Here is an 18,303-nt window from a genome sequence, read left to right on the forward strand (position 1 = left end):
TTTCATCAAGACTCCACCAATCCCAACTCCACTGGCATCACACTCAACTTCGAACAGTTTATGAAAATTGGGATACGCCAGCACGGGCGATGTACTCAACTTTTCCTTGATCAGGGCGAAGCTCTTCTCTTGGGCATCCGCCCACTCGAACCCCCTTCCATTCTTCAAACATTCCGTCAACGGGGCCACTATGGCACTGAAGTTCTTGATGAATCGGCGATAAAATGTTGCTAGCCCATGAAAACTCCTGATATCCCCCACATTCCTCGGAGTGGGCCATTCTCGGATGGCTCTTACCTTCTCCCCATCAACTTGGACCCCATCGCCACTAACCACGAACCCAAGGAAAACCAGGCTTTCCATGATGAAATCACACTTCTTAGTGTTGGCGTATAACTGGTGTTTCCTTAACAGGTCAAACACTATCCGTAAATGCTCCACGTGCTCCACCAAGGTCTCGCTATGAATCAGGATGTCATCAAAATACATAACTACAAATTTTCCAATCACCGGGCGAAGCATCAGCCTCATAAAAGTACTGGGGGCGTTAGTCATCCTGAATGGCATAACTAACCACTCATACAATCCATCTCTGGTCTTGAAAGCGGTCTTCCACTCATCCCCAGATCGAATTCGTATCTGATGATAACCGCTCCTGAGATCAATCTTGGAGAAAACTCAAGATCCGCCAAGTTGGTCTAGCATATCATCCAGCCTTGGAATAGGAAACTTATACTTGATAGTGATCTTGTTAATAGCCCTGTTGTCCACACACATCCGCCAAGATCCATCCTTCTTGGGCGTGAGTAGGGCTGGGACGGCACATGGACTCATACTTTCTCTAATGTATCCCATTTCAATGAGCTCTTCCACTTTCTGCCTCATGATGTCATTTTCCTTTGGACTCATTCGATAATGGGGAAGGCTTGGCAAACTAGCCCCGGACATAAGATCGATATGATGTTGGATGTCCCTCAAAGGTGGTAACCCACTCGGCAGTTCTTCAGGGAACAGATCTTGATATTCGTCAAGTAGGCGGGTCACTTCATTCGGCATCTCCCTTTTGCCCCTTTGGGAGGGTTCGTGATTCACCTTAACCATTACCACATACACCATCTGGCTCTCTTCACATTCGCTGACAAATGATTTGTGTGTAGGACAGACTACTAAGGTAGACTTCTCATCGGCCTTTGGCTCTCTCATCATCGCCGTAAGGACGAACTTCACCCCATCCTTCACAAATCTGTAAGTGTTCTCTCTTCCTGCATGGGTGGCATCGTTATCAAACTGCCAGGGTCGGCCCAATAATAGCTGGCAGGCATCCATATCGATCACATCACAATGGACTTCATCACTATAATCACCAATCACAATAGGTACCCTGCATCTCTGGGTCACCCTAAGTTCACCCACGTTTTTGATCCATCCCACCCTATAGGGGTCGGGATACGCCTCCGCCAACAACCCGAATTTCTGAACGGCGCTGCTGCTCACAATGTTCTCTTGGCTCCCACTATCTATTATCACATTGCATCGCCCACCTTTCACAAGACAGCGAGTCCTGAATAGTCGGTGCCTCTGATCTCCCTCTATCCGGCTGGAGACTAACAAACGTCGTACCACATGAATGGCGTATCTCTCTTCATCCGCCTCATCATCATCTTCTCCCAAGGGTTCACAAAATACTTCATCCCCTTTGTCATAGTCATCTTCATACCTCTCCACCATGTTGGCGCTCTTCCTCCTAGGACATTCATTGGATCTATGGCCTGGCTCATTGCACCGAAAACATTTAAAAGGCGCTGGCCTCGCATACGGATTGATGCTCTTAGGTGGTATAGGTGCTTCCTTGTACGGCCTAGTATCTCCGACAGAACCTCTTCCCACACTGTTGATCTTGGCCCCACTGGCACTCGCCACCTTCTTGCCTTTGTCATAAGACTTCACGTTATCTCTTCCTCTAGGCGTATACTCAGTAATGGCGGATCTCCTAGATCTCCCGGTTAGTTGAGACTCATCCTTGAGGGCTAAATTTCTGGCATCTTGTACCCAAACCACCATCTGTGTGCCAATACGATCCTGGATGTTGTATCTCAACCCTTCTAGATACCTAGAGGTCTTTTGGCTTTCAGTTTCTGACAAGTTGGCCCTTGCCGAAAGCCTCAAGAACTCGGAGGTATACTTATGGACACTTCGGGTCCCTTGAGAGCATCCCCTGTAGGAGCTGTAAATATACTGCTCATAATCCGGCGGTAAGAACCGCTCCCTCAACATCGCCTTCATCCGTAGCCAAGATCGAATCGGATCTCTGCCCCCTCTTCTTCTCTCTTCCCTCATCTGATCCCACCAAACTGATACGTTACCCTTCAAGCGATACGCCACCAGCCTTACTTTCCTCTCATCAGGAATCCTAACATACTCAAAGAAACGTTCCACTTCCGATAACCAGTCTAAGAATCCCTCTATATCCAGTTCGCCTCCAAAAGACGGTAAGTCTATTTTTAGCTTAAAGGCATCATCTCTATCAAAGTTTCCTAGACCTGGGTATACTCTAGCAACCTCCACACGTCGGTTGTCAACAGGCCCAACATCCCTCATAGTTCTAACGGTATCATCATTCCTGATACCCTCAAAGTCATCACTATCACTATCAGCGTTATGCACAAGGACAAAGTTGGGTCTTCTTACCTCAGGATCCCTAGGACCCATTTGTGGAAGCTGTTGTTCAGGGACTCCTTCCTTTCTTTGGGTTGATCCTCCCGCGGTTGGTCGGATTAGAGCCAGAACCTCCAGTTTGAAGTTTTCTAGGGACGTGGCTAGCTCCAGGAACCGTTGGTCGGTTTGCCTCTGCCGCTCATGGCTGGCTTGGATCTGCTCCGCGAGGTTCTCCCTCAGCTCCTCATACCTCCGGTCACTGGTTTCCATGGAATCTTGCGGTTGTCGGGGTTGAACCATTGCCAAAAGAAGTTTCGGGTCAGGAAACGATCAACTCTGATACCAACTGATACAGATTGAAAGCAATAAATGAAGGTTTTAATCGTAAACCAACAAAGAGGTTCTTCTCTAGCTAAACTAGAAGGAGTAAATCCCAATAACAAGGTATAAACCTTAAGTTCTCAAAGAGAATGATTTTTGATTGATAAAAGTTGGTTCATCCTTACAAAATGAGGGTTTAAATACATCCTCCTAATGATAATAAAAGACAAGGACTACCCCTACTAGGGTTTCAATAAGGCTATCCGTAAAAGGGTAAAATAGGTGATACGCCCCAACAATCAGTACAATGGTACAGGTACGGATTGTCAGGGTTGTTGGTGAATTACTTCGGGAGGAAGTAAACCTAGAGATCCGTCCAGGGTAGATGTTGATACGCCTCTTTGTGTACTCCTAGATCCACCCCCTCGTATGTCCTGGGGATCCGCCATCCTCGATATAACCTCCGTGGGTTTGATGTCTGAGGATCCGTCAGAGCACGCGTGATCAGTTTGTTGGTGTGCCCTAGTTCATAGGCATTGGTTCTTATAAAATGCATTTGTGTCACATTAATAAAGGCATTAATCTAGTTCATTTATATCTTGTGCTATAATATGAATAGAGAATCCATTGATTGATAATCATAAAACCATATCCCAAGTCTATTCTATCATGGGAATGATTAGGACCACAGACTTGTATATTCGACGACTGTATGGTAGCAATTGATACTAGCCATAACACTTGATAAGTCAGTTGTGAATATGGGTACATGTTGTAAACATGTGACTGGATCGATCCGCCCGAGAAAACTATATGGTGGTTGTGTCATTAGTTTTCTTAAGTAGGTCTCTGACTGTCTTCAGACTAGATTTCATTATAATATCAATGTGGGAGCCGGTTCACTTTGACATATGCCTAACAGGTCTGTAACAGGATGCCAAATACGGGTATGATTGGGTGAACAGGTGAACACATTTATATTGATAGTGAAGTGATGAAATTACCACTCACATAACAGTGAGATGATATCACAGGCCACTTGATAAGTGAGATTGATAAGTGTGTGGCCACACCCTGATAAGTAGTTTACTTATCTGATTCATTAATCTACTTAAGATCAAGAAATATCATAAACATCAGAGAGGATGACAGTCGCCATGCCTCTAGTTTATAATATCGATATCAAATGGTAAAAGATGTTAAGAGATAACTACAGGGTCTCTGCATCTTTAGACTGCTGAAATAGCTGTATTGGTTAGGGGCAGTAATGGTTTGCTAGAACCCACTTACTTTCTGTGGGCCGTGAGCCCATTGCTAGCTAAGGACAGTCTCATAGGATCGTGCACATTGAACATCTGAGTTAGAACTTATAGAACGGTACACTGGAGGGATGAGATTAATTAATTGGTTGACAGTAAAATGTTAAGGTAATTAATTGGTGGTTAATTAATTGATTAATTGATACTTTGTATCAATGTAATTGATTAATGGATTTAGGCGTTGAGTATTTAATTGGTTAATTAGTTTACGGAATGTAATTAATTAATTTATAAATTAATGAAATTGCATTCGTGAATAATTAATCAAACTAATACGTCAATTTATTAATTAGTGTTATTTATTTAATTGGGGTAATTAAATTTAATCTAATTGTAACTAATTGCATAGAATAAATACTATTGGTATTTATTTAAGTGATTATGTTAGGATTAGATTAGTTTTGTAATTAACCAATTAACCCTAAACCAATTAGGTTTAGGAATAACTACACTATATATAATAAAAGCCTAAAACCTAATTAACTAACCTAATACACATGATTTCGGCCAACCTATTGCTCAAAGCAATACACACAAAAAAACGCAGCCACCATTCATGTATAGTGGGATTTTATTGGCAAATTACTTATTCTCTCCAGTTCATTCTCCGTTCTTCGACTAGCACCGGTTCTGGCTCGATAGCTGTTCGTGCACCTGACTACGGAGATCTTACTACTTTGTGGATTCTTCAGCCGTCTCTAGAAGAGACAGTCTGGGTAAGTTTTTATCCTTAAACGGATCCAAAAGGTTTTATTCAATCAATGGTTAACAGACAAATATCAAACTAAAAGGGATTAGAAATAAATTTTAAACCGCAATTCCGCTGCGCTACAGTTGATTAACTGGCTATAATCCCTAACAGTGGTATCAGAGACATGGTTTAGTCCGTTTTGATTGATTGAAAAATTAATATGATTTGGTTTTATTATTTTTCCAAATCAAGTTTTGAAATTTCCTATTAATTCCTCGTGTAGAAATTGTTCTAGGAAGTTTTCAATTTTATTTCTGTCTGTATTTTTGGTGTGTTTGGTTCTGAAATTAATTTTAGAATAATTTAAAATTAAATAAAAATACAGCAACATTTTTTTTAAATAATAAAAGAAAAAAAAAAGTTTCGGACACGGAACAGCAGTCGCGGGACTGCTGTCCGCGAACAGCAGCCCCGCGGCTGCTGTTGGGCGGACATCAACACTACTGCTGTCCGCCAGACGGCAGCCACGGGGCTGCTGTCCGCGGACAGCAGCCCCGTCACTGTTCCGGGTCCGTTAAAAATTCAGAATTTGTTTAATTTTGGATTTGATGGGACTGATTTTAATCTTTAAATTTTTCTCTGGTAATTTTAATAAAATCAGGGCCCTAATACCGTTTAATTTATTAAACGTGTTTTTGAATAAAAATTAATTGGTATTAAAACGTTTTTGATTGGCATGCATATTTAATTTTTGATCGAATTGATAATTTGTATAAAATTGAATATGGTTAATTTGTGAAATTTGCCCAATAGACCGTGACACCGGTTTAAATTGGGAGAGCTAAATTTTAGATATGTGACGACCCTAAAATTCAGTGGGAGCAAAATTATAATTTTGTATTTAAATGGATTTTAACCGTTTGGGCCTTTATGGGCCTTAGTCACATATGGTAAAAATTGGCGATTTCACCCTAAGTAACTCGGCTTAACTTTATTAGATGATTTTGGAATGCCATGATCATGCATTATATTTATATGTCTTACCGTGTAGTAATGTGTTATAGAGTTCTATGGGTCCTAAATTAAAGTCGGTTTGTAATTTAATTTAGTTTGGGAAATATGGCCTGCGTGCCATTCTTTCATTAATGTAATTTTAGAATAGGTTCTATTCATAAAATTGTAATTGGTCGTGAAGAAGCCCAGATGGTCCAAGCCCATGGTGGGAGCCCAAGGAGACTTGAAGCAAGCCCGTGAAGATTAGATAATATATCTAGTTTCACTAGGATGTATTATAAGGCCCATAGAGTCTCTATGTTTATTTTGATTATACAATTGCTTAGTATAACATGAAATATAAGTAGCAACGATCACCAGATCATCACCCGCGATAATTATATGTTAAAGCCGTATCACTTAATTAATCCGGATAATGAAATATTGAGTCGTTTAAAAGTGCTTTCCAGATTCACACCTCTTCCTCCCAGGTAGTGCTACAGTGTATGACGTGCCCTAGCATGTATGCTGTAGTAATTAGTGGGCCGTCGAGGGTTAGGATACTTCGGTATGGCTAACACGTGTATGGTGGTTGGACTCAACGTGGGTAGCATTAGCTCAGAGCGGCCCTAAGCACAGATGGGCTAAGTGTCACAAAGCCCATCAAACCAAGAGTCCTTGTGGAGGATTGGATAGTCTATCCTACCAAATCGTCAATGGTCGACGGCGGAGCCCTAGCTCGGTTGATTATTGATGGATTGTGGATCTTGGTCAAGACAGCCAAATAAATATCACTAATAACGAATTAAAATGGATTGTTAATTTGATCTTTGGCTTAAGCCCTTTATTCTAACTCTAATGTAATTTCTTCCACGTAGATTAAACTCCACATCAAAATTACATGAAAAGAAAATTAAATGGCTGCAACAAGCAACAACTCACTCAGACCACTCCTGGAAAAGGAAAAGCTTTCAGGGACTAATTTTCTTGACTGGTCCAGGAACTTGCAAATAGTTCTTAGACACGAGTCGAAGGAATATGTGCTGACTGCTGCCTTACCAGCAGCTCGTCCTACAGGTCGGGGCGTAACCACTGATCGAATGGCGGAGTACGACCGACATGTTAAGGATGACAGGGATGTGTCATGCATTATGCTGGGTACCATGGTTCCTGATCTTCAGAAACAGTTCATGGAGCAGCACGCCTTTGAGATCATGGATCAACTCAAAAGGATGTTCCAAGATCAAGCTCGTCAAGAAATATACTTGACAACAAAGGCGCTATGCAGCACTACGATGCAAGCCGGGACTTCTGTTAGCACACATGTGCTAAAGTTGAAGGGTTTTATTGACACATTGTCAAGGCTTGGCTCACCAATGCCTGCACAACTAGCAGTCGACATCATTCTTGGATCACTTCCGGCATCCTACAATCAGTTTATCATGCACTACCACATGTAGGGCGTTGATAAGTCTGTAGTAGAATTGCATGGCATGTTGAAACTTGATGAGCAATCATGCAAGAGGACTCCAGAAGTGTTGCTGGTTAACAAAGGGAACGTACCTAAGGGAAAGGCCAAGTCTAAGTCCAAAGCGAAGGCCCAAAAGGCCAAGCCCAATGCTAGGAAGGCGGCAGCTTCTAAAGGTAGGTTGGCCTCAGCAGATGATATCTGCCATGAGTGTAATGAGAAGGGACACTGGAAAAATGCATGTCCAAAGCTAAGGGAGAAACAGAAGGACGAAGCTTCTGGTTCAGGTATTTATGTTGTTGAATTTAATCTGGCTATTTCTACATCCTGGGTTGTAAACACTAGATGTTGTACTCACATTTGCTCAAATGTGTAGGGACAAAGAAATATGAGATTGCTGGGATCTGGTGAAGTGGATCTTCGAGTCGACAATGGCGCTCATGTAGAGGCCTTAAAGATCGAAGATTATTCTTAGAGATACCTAGTGGATTAGTTTTAGAAATTAGAAATTGCTATCTTGTACCTGCAATGCGCAGGAATATTATTTCAGTTTCTATGTTGGATATTTATGGTTTTAATTTTTAATATTGGACGTGGTATAATTTCTATACATCGTGGCAATATTGTTTATAGAACCACATTTCTAGAAAATGGTTTGTATATCCTTGATCTAAAACGTAGTGAATCAATCTATAACATAAAAGCTAAAAGGATTAAGACTAATCCTACATATATCTGGCACTGTCGTCTTAGCCACATAAATGAGAAACGCATAACTAGGCTTCACTCTAGTGGAGCGCTAGGGTCATTTGACATGCAGTCTTATGACACGTGTGAATCTTGTTTAAGAGGGAAGATGACAAAGGCGCCTTTCACCAAAACTGGTGTAAGGGCCACGGAGCTGTTGGAGCTGATACACTCAGATGTATGCGGTCCAATGAGCACCAGTGCTAGATCTTGTTTTCTGTACTTTGTTACCTTCACAGATGACTATAGCCGGTATGGGTATGTGTATCTGATGAAACATAAATCTGAAACTCTTCTGAGATTCAAAGATTTCAAAAATGAAGTAGAAAATCAACTTGGCAAGAAAGTAAAAGCGCTCCGGTCTGATAGAGGGGGCGAATAATTGAGCCAAGAGTTTGTCTCATTCTTGAGAGAGTGTGGGATTGTATCCCAACTCACTCCTCCTGGTACACCCCAATGGAATGGAGTGTCAGAAAGGAGGAATAGGACCCTGCTCAACATGGTCCGCTCAATGATGAGTCAAGCTTCTCTCCCTATCTCCTTTTGGGGATTTGCTTTGGAAACTGCTGCTCATACAATTAATAATACACCGAGCAAGGAAGTTGAAGGAATGTCATATGAATTATGGATGGGCCGAAAGCCCAACGTTTCCTTCATGAAGATTTGGGGCTTTGATGCACATGTCAAGAAATTGATAAGTGGCAAACTAGAGTCCAGATCTGTTAAATGCCAGTTCGTGGGTTACCCTAAGGAAACTAAGGGTTATTACTTCTACAACCCAGCTGAGAATAAAACATTCGTGGCTAGGTTTGCAATCTTTTTGGAAAAGGAATTCCTTTCCAAAGTAGACAGTGGGAGTGATATTGATCTAGTTGAGATTCAAGACTCACAAACTCCTGCAGCTTATGTTGAGGATGCTTTGGGAACCGATATAGATCCTCAAAACATTGAGGAGGCTAAACCGGTTATACATGTGGTGTTTCAAGTAGATTCGTACAAAATTCTGATGAACCATGTGTGTATATGAAATTCAGTGGGAGCATATCCACTTTCCTAATATTGTATGTCGATGACATACTGCTCATTGGAGGCAATATATTAACACTGCCAGATCAAGCAGTGGTTGAGTAAATGCTTCACAATGAAAGACTTAGGAGAAGCCGATCAAGATCTACAAGGTTAGATCCAACCGACTTCTAGGCTTGAGGCAGGCATCATACATAGACAAGAATCCATCATGTACTCTATGTTATGTACAAGGCCATATGTTGCGTGTTGCACCAAACATGACTAGTCGGTGTCAGTTAGACCCCGATAAGGAACACTGGAAGACAGTCAAGGCAATCCTAAAGTACCTTAACCGTACCAAGGATATTTTTCTTAGTATTTGATGGGTAGAAGGAATGGAAATATCAGGTTACACTGATCGAGACTTTGAGGATGATAACCAGTCACATACTGGTTATGGATTTCTCCTGAATGGCGATGCCATTAGTTGGAGATCCTTAAAGTAGCCAACCATTGCCGATTTTATGACGGAAGCTAAGTACATCGTTGCATGCGATGATGCAGAGGAAGTAGTTTGGATTAAGAAGTTCATAACTGATTTAGGAGTAGGTCAAACTCTCTTAAGATCAGTTGATGTTTTCTATGACAATACAGGGGTCATAGCACAAGCACTGGATCCTATGTCACACAAGAGATCCAAACGCGTACTTAGATAGTAACACATTACCCGGTGACATTACATTGTAGAGGGTTGACACTGAGAACAATATCGCTGGTCAGTTTACCAAGGAAATTGGTAGTACTAGATCTATAGTGTTTAGGGAAATACCCGCTTGGAACTAGTTCTAGTGGGAGACTGTTGGTGTGCCTTAGTTCATAGGCATTGGTTCTAATAAAATGCTTTTGTGTCACATTAATAAAGGCATTAATCTAGTTCATTTATATCTTGTGCTATAATATGAATAGAGAATCCATTGATTGATAATCATAAAACCATATCCCAAGTCTATTCTATCATGGGAATGATTAGGACCACAGACTTGTATATTCGACGACTGTATGGTAGCAATTGATACTAGCCATAGCACTTGATAAGTCAGTTGTGAATATGGGTACATGTTGTAAACATGTGACTGGATCGATCCGCCCGAGAAAACTATATGGTGGTTGTGTCATTAGTTTTCTTAAGTAGGTCTCTGACTGTCTTCAGACTAGATTTCATTATAATATCAATGTGGGAGCCGGTTCACTTTGACATATGCCTAACAGGTCTATAACAGGATGCCAAATACGGGTATGATTGGGTGAACAGGTGAACACATTTGTATTGATAGTGAAGTGATGGAATTACCACTCACATAACAGTGAGATGATATCACAGGCCACTTGATAAGTGAGATTGATAAGTGTGTGGCCACACCCTGATAAGTAGTTTACTTATCTGATTCATTAATCTACTTAAGATCAAGAAATATCATAAACATCAGAGAGGATGACAGTCGCCATGCCTCTAGTTTATAATATCGATATCAAATGGTAAAAGACGTTAAGAGATAACTACAGGGTCTCTGCATCTTTAGACTGCTGAAATAGCTATATTGGTTAGGGGCAGTAATGGTTTGCTAGAACCCACTTACTTTCTGTGGGCCGTGAGCCCACTGCTAGCTAAGGACAGTCCCATAGGATCGTGCACATTGAATATATGAGTTAGAACTTATAGAACGGTACACTGGAGGGATGAGATTAATTAATTGGTTGACAGTAAAATGTTAAGGTAATTAATTGGTGGTTAATTAATTGATTAATTGATACTTTGTATCAATGTAATTGATTCATGGATTTAGGCGTTGAGTATTTAATTGGTTAATTAGTTTACGGAATGTAATTAATTAATTTGTAAATTAATGAAATTGCATTCGTGAATAATTAATCAAACTAATACGTCAATTTATTAATTAGTGTTATTTATTTAATTGGGGTAATTAAATTTAATCTAATTGTAACTAATTGCATAGAATAAATACTATTGGTATTTATTTAAGTGATTATGTTAGGATTAGATTAGTTTTGTAATTAACCAATTAACCCTAAACCAATTAGGTTTAGGAATAACTACACTATATATAATAAAAGCCTAAAACCTAATTAACTAACCTAATACACATGATTTCGGCCAACCTATTGCTCAAAGCAATACACACAAAAAAACGCAGCCACCATTCATGTATAGTGGGATTTTATTAGCAAATTACTTATTCTCTCCAGTTCATTCTCCGTTCTTCGGCTAGCACCGGTTCTGGCTCGATAGCTATTCGTGCACCTGACTACGGAGATCTTACTACTTTGTGGATTCTTCAGCCGTCTCTAGAAGAGACAGTCCGGGTAAGTTTTTATCCTTAAACGGATCCAAAAGGTTTTATTCAATCAATGGTTAACAGACAAATATCAAACTAAAAGAGATTAGAAATAAATTTTAAACCGCAATTCCGCTGCGCTGCAGTTGATTAACTGGCTATAATCCCTAACACAGTTCTGCCAGTTAGGATGTCCGCATCACTTAATCAGATTCATTTGATTTTTTTTTTATTTTTTTTCCAGAAAAATGCTTATATGTGAACAAAGAAGAAATATAACAAGAAAATGGTCAGAAATAAAACATTACACAAATACCAGTTAAAGCTAATACAAGATCCACTAAGGGATGAAAACAACTACAAAAAACAAAAAAAAATTCCATAAAAGTTATAAATATGTACTTCTCCTAAAACAAATCTGTTGAAAAACATCTGTAATCCAAACTTCGAATATTTGGATCTGAATCGTTTTTTATTGCAACCACCTAGATTTACTGATCCACCGATAAATCGTTTCCAGTTTTGCTAAATCCGAAAAAGATATAAACAATAAAATACTAGAGAGTAGATACAATTTATACACATAAAGAGATTTTATAAAATATTTGAACAAAAACTAAAAAGAAAATAACAAAATAGAGAAACACAAGAACCTAACCAAGTAAGAGGAGGGAAGGAATACAAACTTCTTTCATGCTACTCAAAGTAGATGAACAAAAATAAAAGGAAAGTTTGTATATTTGATTATGGGATTTGGACGAAGATGTGAAGAAGATCCGCGGTTATGTATGAGAATTGATCTAGATTAATTTAATTTATATTGATTAAATCATTCATATTTTAAATGTATATATATTATGTTTTTGATCATTTATTTGGTAACCTATTAAACTCTATTGGATGATTCACTTATATTTGTGATTCAAACTCAATTTAGCATAAATGGAACTATCAATATAACATTGTTTTTACACATCAATTTGATATATACATTGTCACACCAGATAAATTTTTAATTATTTTACTTTAGAAGAATAGTCACAAAGAGTTTGAATTATTTGTTGGGCTTATGGAGACTAATATATATAGGCCCAACTGAAGTGATGGGCCCAACTGCAGCGATCCAACGTAGTCATTCTAATCGAGTGGCGAACTGGGTTAACAATTCTTGTGTGTTTGCTTATTTTTTGTTTATCGTAATTTCAATTATTCCTAACAGTAATTTCAATTATTCCTAACAACTGGTATCAGAGCGAGGGTAATTACGATTGGAGAAGGAAAAACCCCTATGGAGAAATTCGATGGTTCGGATTTCGGTTTCTGGAAGATGCAGATTGAGGATTACCTGTACGGTAAAGATCTGTACCAACCCCTAGGTGAGCAGCCGGAGGATATGTATGATGAAGAGTGGAAGCTATTGGACAGAAAAGCGATGAGCGTGATTCGCCTGTCGCTGTCCAGAAACGTGGCGCATCACACGGTGAAGGCAAAGACCAGAAGGAGATGTTGGAGATCTTCAGCAAACAAAGTTCATCTGATGCGGCGACTGTTTAATCTGCAGATGACAGAGAATATAGCAGTGGCGACGCACCTGAATGATTTTAATATGACAATCACTCAATTAAGTTCTGTAGATATTGATTTTGACGAAGAGGTATTAGCCCTAATTCTGTTATCTTCTTTACCAGAGAGTTAGAGCGGCACGGTTACTGCCCTAAGTGCTTCAGCAGGGAAAGAAAAACTTAGGTTTGATGATGTCAGAGACTTGATTATAAGCGAGGAGATTCGCAGGAAAGAGTCAGGTTCCACATCTGGATCAGCCTTGAATGCAGAGAATCGGGGCAAGTCAGATCGTAGGTCAAAGCAGAATCGTGGCAGGTCTAAGTCCAAAGGGAGAGGGAAACCTGTGAAGGACAAGAGCCACATCAAGTGCTGGAATTGTAATGAGAATCGTCATTATAAGAGTGAATGTAAGGCGCCGCAGAAGGAGAAGTCAGTGAATTCAACCAGCGAGGATTTTGGTGATGCGTTGATTCTGAGTAATTCAACTGCAGAAAAAGCAGCAGAAGCCCCTGGTATTGAGTGTAAGAAGTCCTCTAGAGTCTTGGGTATTAGACTCAGGAGCTTCGTTTCATTCATGTAGTAGTGCAGATTTGATGGAAAACTATACCCCTGGGAAATTCGGAAAGGTTTATCTAGCTGATGATGAGCCTTTGGAGATTGTAGGGAAAGGAGATGTTTCGATCAAATCTCCGAATGGATCTGTGATAAAGCTGTCTGGAGTAAAGCATGTTCCTGGCCTAAGGAGAAATCTGTTGTCAATTGGGCAAATGGATGATGAAGGTTATTGTGTAATCTTTGCAGGTGGTGCTTGGAAAATGACCAAAGGAGCCATAGTGGTTGCCCGTGGTGAGAAGGTTGGATCGTTGTACTTAACAGACAACGTTTTCAATAGCATTGATGTCGTGAGGGAGAATGTCAATGCAGATTTGTGGCACTGTCGTCTTGGTCACATGAGTGAAAAGGGGATGAAAGTGCTGTGTTCAAAGGGTCTGTTGTCGGGTCTGAAATCTGCTGATCTTGGGCTGTGTGAGGATTGCATCTTTGGGAAGCAGAAAAGAGTCAGTTTCTCTAAGGGTGGCAGAACTTTGAAGAAAGAGAAGTTGGAGTTAGTTCACAGCGATCTATGGGGTCCTGCACCTGTGAAATCTCTTGGTGGAGCTTTGTATTACATGACCCTCATTGACGACTCCACTAGGAAAGTGTGGATCTATTTTCTGAGAAAGAAATCTGATGCATTTGATTCCTTTCGAAAATGGAAGGCCCTGGTTGAGAATGAGACAGGTTTGAAGGTAAAGTGGAGGCTTGAGGATGCGAGCAAGTGGAGGCTTGCAATAGATGATGAGATGGATTCCTTGATGACCAATGGCACCTGGGAACTTGTTGAGCTTCCAAAGGGTAAGAAAGCTCTACAAAATAGGTGGATTTTCAGAATCAAAGAAGAGGCTGATGGTAGCAAACGCTACAAAGCAAGGCTGGTCGTGAAAGGCTTTCAGCAGAGGTACGACATAGATTATACTGACGTTTTTACTCCAGTGGTGAAGCTGACTACTATTCGTTTAGTGTTGAGTATGGTAGCTGCAAAAGATTTGGAGCTGCAGTAAATGGATGTAAAAACGGCATTTCTTCATGGGGACTTAGATGAAGACATCTATATGAAGCAACCTCAGGGCTATGAGTCTGATAACATTAAGCTTGTGTGCAAGTTGAACAAGAGCTTGTATGGTCTGAAACAAGCTCCAAGACAGTGGTATAAGAAATTTGACGGTTTCATGCACGAAATTGAGTTCGTGAGGAGTGAAGCTGATCATTGTTGTTACTTCAGGAAATTGAATGAAGGCTACATAATTTTACTGTTATATGTTGATGATATGCTGATTGCAGGGTCGAGTGCTCGAGAAGTGAGAAAACTGAAGAAGCAGTTATCTGAGCAGTTTGCTATGAAAGATCTCGGAGAAGCTAAGCAGATTCTGGACATGAGGATTGAAAGAGATAGGAAGGCTGGAAAGTTGTATCTCTCACAAGCTGAGTATATCAAGAAGGTCTTGATTATATTCGGCATGCAAGATGCCAAGCTAGCTACGGTTCCTTTGGGTAGCCATTTCAAGCTATCTAAACATGACTCACCCAAGAGCAGAGAAGAGCGAGTCCAGATGGAGAGAACTCCATATGCCTCAGCAATTGGCAGCTTGATGTATGCAATGGTGTGCACAAGGCCGGATATTGCACATGATGTGGGAGTTGTTAGTCATTTCATGGGAGACCCTGGTAAGAAGCATTGGGAAGCAGTAAAGTGGATTTTGAGATACCTGAAGGGAACCACTGAACATGCCCTATGTTTTTAGGGCAAGAAAGTTATGTTGACAGGATATGTGGATGTAGATTTGGCATCTAGTGACCTTGACAAGAGAAGAAGTACAACCGGATATGTCTTCACATTGGGTGGTACTGCTGTCTCTTGGGCTTTAAAGCTGCAGAAGGTGGTGGCTTTGTCTACTGCAGAAGCTGAGTACGTTGCAGTGACTGAGGCTAGTAAGGAGATGGTATGGTTGCAGAATTTCTTGCGTGAGTTGGGAAAGGAGCAGAAGGATCGTATTCTGTACAGCGACAGTCAGAGTGCCATTCATTTGGCAAAGAATCCCGCCTTTCACTCAAGAACAAAGCACATAGAGTTGAAGTATCACTACATACGGCATCTCTTGGACAGGAAGATATTGCAGTTGATGAAGATTCCAGGCACAGAGAATCCTACAGACATGTTGACTAAGGTTGTAACCTTAGAGAAGCTGAAGCTATGTATGGCTTCAGCTGGCCTTGGCAATTAAGTTAAAGGCATGGCACTACCATCAGATGAAGGATTTAGTCTCCAGGTGGGAGATTGTTGGGCTTATGGAGACTAATATATATAGGCCCAACTGAAGCGATGGGCCCAACTGCAGCGATCCAACTCGCTGCTGAGTTGGACGGGGGTACGGGGGCGGTAGGGTTTCAGGAGTATATATGTAACCTCTTTCTCCGTAATCCGTATCTCATTCATTATAGTGAAATATCCTGGCTTGGTAGTGCCCCCAGACGTAGTCATTCTAATCAAGTGGCGAACTGGGTTAACAATTCTTGTGTGTTTGCTTATTTTTCGTTTATCGTAATTTCAATTATTCCTAATAGTAATTTCAATTATTCCTAACATTATTCACATAGCTGATTCGTTTAATTTGTTAAAAAACAAATGATTAAGGGTTGATATATGGATTTTAAAGATTACGGGCTTAATGTATCCATTTACAAGCTTAAGAACTTAATCAATAAAAAAATTAGACAAAAAGCATCTCGAGGCCTCTGGCCTTTAATTTTAAGTGTAAATATTTAATTCATTTAAAAAAATCATTATTCATTTGAAAAAACGTTTGTTCTTTAGTTAGTTGTGACAAAAATACAATGCTACCTTTTCTTTATTTTTTTTATTAAAAGATAGACGATAAGGAATGGAGGTCCGAGACATATTCAGGGAGGGGAATCAGGTGGCTGATGTTCTGTCAAATTTTGGTAGAATCAGCCTAGAGTTTAATTCCTGGGATTGACACCCTACATATTATTCTAGTTTTATTTGAGATAATTATAATGGTCGGGACTTGTACTGATTCATGTATTTTTTTTACTCTTTAAACTCTTTTGTATGCTTTTTGTTATAGTCTAGATATGTAATATGTTAAATAATTGGTCTAAATATGTAAATACGCCTCCCATTTGATCAAGTTATGTAATTTTCTCTATTTAAAATCAAAGAAATGGAATTTTGAATGGATAGCAGTTAAGGTGGTGTAAAGAATTGACGAAGGAGACATGTGCAAATGCATTCATGGTGTGTAGACAGGTGGTGAGAATGTTGTGTGATGAGAAGACACGTTGCACAATGCATTGATGGTGTGTACACGGGTGGTGCATGTTGTGTGATAAGTTCAAAAACTATCATTCTTTTATCATTAAATTCCTTTATAAAAAAAATTCAGAAACTATAGTATGACTATATATAAATAAGTATCTTGTAAACTAAATCCCAATCTAATCTCTTTCTTCTTATTTCTCTCTCTGGTTGAGATCTTGTTATGGTATCTTAGTCTTTCTCTTTTGTTTCTGCATTCTTTAAACTTCATTCATGTTTGTTGTCTACAGTCTTTTTCTTAAAAAGCCTCTTATATTCCGGCATCCAGAGGAGAAAACAGGGCAATAACAGTAACAATCTGAATCAAGAAGGCTGTCACGCAATGACAGGGCATAACAGTAACAATCTGAATCAAGGAGGCAATCATCATTGAGGGGGTAATGAGAATCGCAAACTTATAGACAACTATGGCAGTTCAGAACTTAGAAAAAAAACTCTAATTTGGTACAGGAAAAGAAATAGTGAAGAAAGAGGATGAAAATTCTTGTCAAAATGTGAGTGCATTACCCGTCTTCAAGAAGAACAAAAGAGGATATTCTATTATTGATTGCAGAATTTCGCCGGCGAAAAGCGGAACCCAATTGAAAGTTGATGTTGTATGGGTTACAACAGAAAGAAAAAGCTCAAGGACATCATACCAGAACCGTTTTGCAGTCTGTTAGAGTATCCTTCTGGTTTGATGCCCGTATTCAGGTTTATATTTCCCAATCCATTAAATATGAGTTAGTTGAAGTATATATATGATTTCTTATGTTTCAAATCTAATTAATTCTTGAAGGGGAACAATACAAGCATTGATTTCAAATATGGCTTTTGTTGGTAACCTTCATACATAGGAACTGCCTAGCATATGCCTAGCAAGACTCGTCGACACTAAACCTGAAGCTTCAAAGAAGACAATTTGATTCTTTAATACAGTACAAGCTATACTTCATCAAACAAAGGTAACCCAATCAAGCCATCTCCGTTACACAATTCAGAGATGCTAGACTTATGTCCAAAGTATCACATAACTGCAGAGGTGGAAGTGATAAGAATGGATGAAATCAACAGAGATATGGATACAACAGACAGCTTCCCAATGATTCTCAAAGACAGGCCAAGATGGACAAGGAAAATAGCTATATATATATAATAGTCATTATTTGAAAGCTCAATAGAGTGATCATGTCTTGGGAGCAATGAATGAGCTACTTTCTTGCTTGGTACCTTAATGAAGATTAACTCAAAAGAACAGATTAAATGCA

The 18,303-nt window shown here is 39.8% G+C and overlaps 1 long non-coding RNA gene across 1 annotated transcript; it reads left to right on the forward strand.

The window, feature by feature from the left end:
• The first annotated feature begins 17,118 nt into the window (after positions 1-17,118).
• LOC136233196 (uncharacterized) lies at positions 17,119-18,303 on the forward strand. Its single transcript, XR_010690730.1, has 2 exons — positions 17,119-17,749; positions 17,835-18,303. It is a non-coding gene; the product is annotated as an uncharacterized lncRNA (long non-coding RNA).

This window comes from Euphorbia lathyris, chromosome 6 (assembly GCF_963576675.1).
Source record: "Euphorbia lathyris chromosome 6, ddEupLath1.1, whole genome shotgun sequence".
Lineage (NCBI taxonomy): Eukaryota > Viridiplantae > Streptophyta > Magnoliopsida > Malpighiales > Euphorbiaceae > Euphorbia > Euphorbia lathyris.